Source organism: Schistocerca americana, chromosome 6 (genome assembly GCF_021461395.2).
Source record: "Schistocerca americana isolate TAMUIC-IGC-003095 chromosome 6, iqSchAmer2.1, whole genome shotgun sequence".
NCBI lineage: Eukaryota > Metazoa > Arthropoda > Insecta > Orthoptera > Acrididae > Schistocerca > Schistocerca americana.
This window is the reverse complement of record NC_060124.1, coordinates 419,378,103-419,382,933: the sequence shown is the minus strand read 5'-3', so window position 1 is coordinate 419,382,933 and position 4,831 is coordinate 419,378,103. Positions and strand designations below refer to the sequence as shown.

The 4,831-nt window shown below is 44.3% G+C and overlaps 1 pseudogene; it reads left to right on the top strand.

Annotated features, from left to right (window-relative positions):
• Positions 1-3,409: 3,409 nt before the first annotated feature.
• Positions 3,410-3,527, top strand: LOC124620541 (annotated as a pseudogene).
• Positions 3,528-4,831: the final 1,304 nt, after the last annotated feature.

The window sequence follows — 4,831 nt, the reverse complement described above, 5'->3', positions numbered from 1 at the left end:
TTTGGAGACTGCCTTGTGTAAGGAAAAAATCGCAAGAGACGTAACTCACTTATGACAGAGTAAGCTGGTTCTCAGACAGAAGGGATGAGCAGACGTACTATCTTCATTAGGAAGTAACGCATTGTTATCTTCAAACCAATCTTCTGGCTGACTATGTTACTGTATTTCGAATTAAGTTACCGGCCAGTGTTCAAGCATGGATCCTTCCATTCCTCAACGAAACTATTTAGTTAACTAGTACGAGAAGTACAGCTAAATAGTCCGGCTGCTATACAGATGATCCAGATTCGCTCCTTGTTCAACTCATTGTCATGAAAGCAACTGAAAAGATGACTGCAAAAGTATGAGCTCCAGTTTTAACAATCAACATCACTGGCTGGAACACTGTCTGTTGACAACATCCCAGTACTATCTGTGAAAAGATCTATGCGCGAAGCATGTAACAACTACCACCGTCATACCTTAGCAAAAAATCTGGCGAAGAACCCGAGAAAATTCTGGTCCTACGTAAATTCATTTAGCGGATCTAAGGCTTTCATACAGACACTCGCTGACCGGTCTGGTGTGTCAACAGAAGATAACAAAATGAAGTAGAAGTTTTAAATTTCGCCCTTAAGATATCGTTCACGCGGGAGAATCGTACAAACATACTGTCACTTGACCATCGCACATAGAGTCCCGTATGGAAGACATAGTAATAAGCATCCCTGACTCAGAGAAACTAGTGAAATATTTGAAAGCAAGTAAGTCACCAGGTCCAGATGGAATCTCAGTTCGATTTTACAAAGAGTAAGGCATTAGCCCCTTATTTAGCTTGCATCTATCGAGAATCTCTCGTCCAGCGCAAAGCCCCAAGAGACTGGAAAAATGGGCAGGTGACTCCTGTATATAAAAATGATAAAAGAACGGAACAATATGACTTCTTAGGCTTTCCCGGCGTAATAAGGCTTGAAACTTTCTTCGGGTTTGCTGCCGGATCCTGAGTTCTCAGCGGGACACAACCATTATAAGCAAAAACACAGTCCGCTTGCATAGTGCTGTGCATCAAACTTGTTTCTTGACGTTGAAATTACACTTTACGCAATGCACAACGTTAAGGACAATTAATAATTAAACTACACAATACGTATTACACGTTAAATGCTTCTAATACTAAATGTTGCGTGATCTTGAAATTAGCTGAAAAAATGTTTAACTGAGCACTCTTCATTAATGTTGTGCAACAAACATGTTTTTTAAATAATTGTATACTAAAATTTAGTGTTATATACAATATTTAAAATACATAAGCTCACAGTATTTACGGTTTATATGTTTGTGACGGCCGGCCGGGGTGGCGGAGCGGTTCTAGGCGCTTCAGTCTGGAACCGCGCGACCGCTACGTCGCAGGTTCGAATCCTGCCTCGGGCATGGATGTGTGTGATGTCCTTCAGTTAGTTAGGTTTAAGTAGTTCTAAGTTCTAGAGGACTGATGACCTCAGAGCCATTTGAACCATTTTTTTTAAGTCCCATAGAGCTCAGAGCCTTATTTTTGTTTGTGACGCTATAGGATGTGATGTGACATTGTCTGAGAACTATGTGTGTACCTTATGTTATGTAACAAACATGTTTTACATTGTAAAGTACAATGTAAAGCATGTTTTTTGCTTAACATAAACGCAGAGTTGGTTGATTGATCTGGGGGAGGAGGGGTCCAAACGGCGAGGTCATCGGTCCCATCGGATTAGTGAAGGATGAGGAAGGAAGTCGGCCATGTCCTTTCAAAGGAACCATCCCTGAAGCGATTTATGAAAATCATAGGAAACCTAAATCAGGATGGGCGGACGTCGGTTTGAACTGTCGTCCTCCCGAACGCGAATCCAGTGTGCTAACCACTGCACGGGCTCGCTCGGTAGAATGCTCTATATAACAGTTTTCCAGCAAATGTCAAGATCTAACAAAATTTAATATTATAACCATTTAACTTGTAATATTGTGTAGTTTAATTATTTATTGAGCTTAACGTTGTGCATTGTGTAAAGTGTAATTTCAGCGTTAAGAAACATGTTTGACGCGCAACACTGCATGCAAATGGGTTGTATCTTCGCCCCTAAGGTTCGGTAACCTCAAACTAGTGCCCCTTTCAGACGCAAGTCAGTTGTTTCCTCAACATGGCCCAATAAGCCGAAAACCAGTTTGAAATTTTTAAAAATCAGTAGGAAAAAAAACAGTGCACTTGTTATTCAACATTAAACCACGAAGGAAAGATAGGAGAAATTAGGGCTCTGTATGTGATTGAAACAGGAAACGAAATGACTAGTAGCGGTACGGGGTACCCTCCACCACGAAATATACGCTAGCTTGCGGAGTGTGAATGTAGATGTAGATACGTTTTCCCTGATTTGAGAAGCGCGGAGTTACGATACGGTTCTCCTCGTCCTGCTTATTCTAGTACACATTTTGTCTACCTGCTGGTCTGCGGACGTACCTGTGGCAGGTGGCATGACCCCCGTGGTGACCCGCGCCAGAGGAGATCTCGGCGGGTGACGCAGCGCGACGAGTCCCGGACGCAGGGCACGGTGCCTGGCCAACCGCTACGAGAGTAGTTAGCAACCAGGTGTCCGGCGCTACCGTTGCGCAGCCACTGAGCATACAAACCTCGCACACCGCGCAACGCCACGGCGCTTCGCTCGCGCAGAGATAACAGCGGCATCTCGTAGATAGTGGCGCCAATGTTGATCTCGTATCTCAGTAATCGGCCAGAGGTTGGGCCACACCTCTCGTACCGCTCTAAGTGCGTCGAACGGTCTCCGTGACAGTGTGGATTTCGCGCTGAAACGCTTGTCTCTTAGCACTGACAACTATACGCAAATGCCGCTGCTCTCGGTCGTTAAGTGAAGGCGTTGTCTGTAGCGAGAGGTAATGTCTGAAATTTGCCATTCTCGGTTCACTCTTGACACTGTGGGCCTCCGGAATATTGAATTCCCTATCGATTTCCGAAATGGAATGTCTCATGCGTCTAGCTCTACCATTCCTCGCTCAAAGTCTATCAATTTCCGTCGTGTGGCCATAATGACGTCGGGAGCCTTTTCGCGTGGATCACCTGAGTACAAATGACAGCTTCGCCAATGCGCTGCCCTTTTATACCTCAGTTACGCGGTACTACCGTCACCTGTATATGTGCATATCACTGTCCCATGACTTTTATCACCTAAATGTATGCCGGCCGCGGTGGTCTAGCGGTTCAGGCGCTCAGTCCGGAACCGCGCGACTGCTTCGGCCGCAGGTTCGAATCCTGCCTCGGGCATGGATGTGTGTGATGTCCTTAGGTTACTTAGGTTTAAGTAGTTCTAAGTTCTAGGGGACTGATGACCACAGATGTTAAGTCCCATAGTGCTCAGAGCCATTTGAACCTAAATGTATATTCATCGGCAACGGCCTTGCCGCAGTGGATACACCGGTTCCCGTGAGATCACCGAAGTTAAGCGCTGTCGGGCGTGGTCGGCACTTGGATGGGTGACCATCCGTGCCGCCATGCGCTGTTACCATTTCTCGGGGTGCACTCAGCCTCGTGATGCCAACTGAGGAGCTACTCGACCGAACAGTAGCGGTTTGGTCAAGAATACCATCACAACGACCGGGAGAGCAGTGTGCTGAACCCACGCCCCTCCTATCCGCATCCTCCACTGTGGATGACACGGCGGTCGGATGGTGCCGGTAGGCCACTCGCAGCCTGAAGACGGAGTGCTTTTTTAAATGTATATTCATCATGAAAGGCAATATTCTGGAATAAAAAATCCGATTTTTTGCGATTGGGAATATTTTGAGACTTTCAAGGGAAACATCAGACTTGTTAATAACGGATTCTGATGAGTCTTAGGTATATTGTAGAGGGACCTGCTCTTAGCAGTTGGCTAGCGGCTTTAACGCTACGCCCATAGTTACCGAGAAAATCGATGTTGATGTACAGAATCGTACAGATAAAAAAGTAGCCCATGTAAGTATGAAGGAAATGTAGCAAAATTACGAAGAGCTGAAATAGACTTACCATTTGTTTACAACGAAAAATACAGTGGAAAACACGTTTATAGAAGATGTTGAAAGTGACCACAAGCAACATCAATACACACCTGTGTAAGTCTAACCATATTCAAATAAACCCGGCGTAATGTTCTGGTATCGACGACGGCAGCTTCACGGCTAATGTTGTGTTTCATTTCCTGTACTATGTGTGCATTTCTTTCATAGACCTTACTCTTCAAGTGTTGTGAGGTGCCAGGGGTGGAGAAGAGTTTGTACCTCTGTAATTCAGACGAATTTTGCATGAGAACGAGACATGCACTCGACCCCCTCCTTATCTACCAGCTAATTAATTATGCGCACAACGGTAGCGGAAGGAAATGATGGTGGACCCTGCAAGTTGGTAAAATAAGGAGTGCACACTCATAATAATTTAATAAAAATCGTAATCTACTCAAAAAAAAGAGAACTTTATCATAATAAACAACAGGAAATTGGATTCTGCCTGTATCTACGAAATGGTATGTGGATTAAATATTACAATGAGATTTATTATATATCAGAACATAAATGCGCATGATTGTCGACACACACAGTAGATTGAAGGTTAGGGTATACTGAAATATTATGAGAATAAGAGTTGGCTCGAGAACAGGGGCTCCTACTCTCTATGATGCAATAGACACACAATAATGACTGGAGGTCCTAATGAATCAAATATTAATCTCCTGTCTATATAGCAGTATCGCAATTAGTAGTGAGAGCTCAAATGGGATCACAGGGAGAAACAAGCAAGGTGTAGCAAAGCGAGCATGCGTGTTGCTGAGGGATT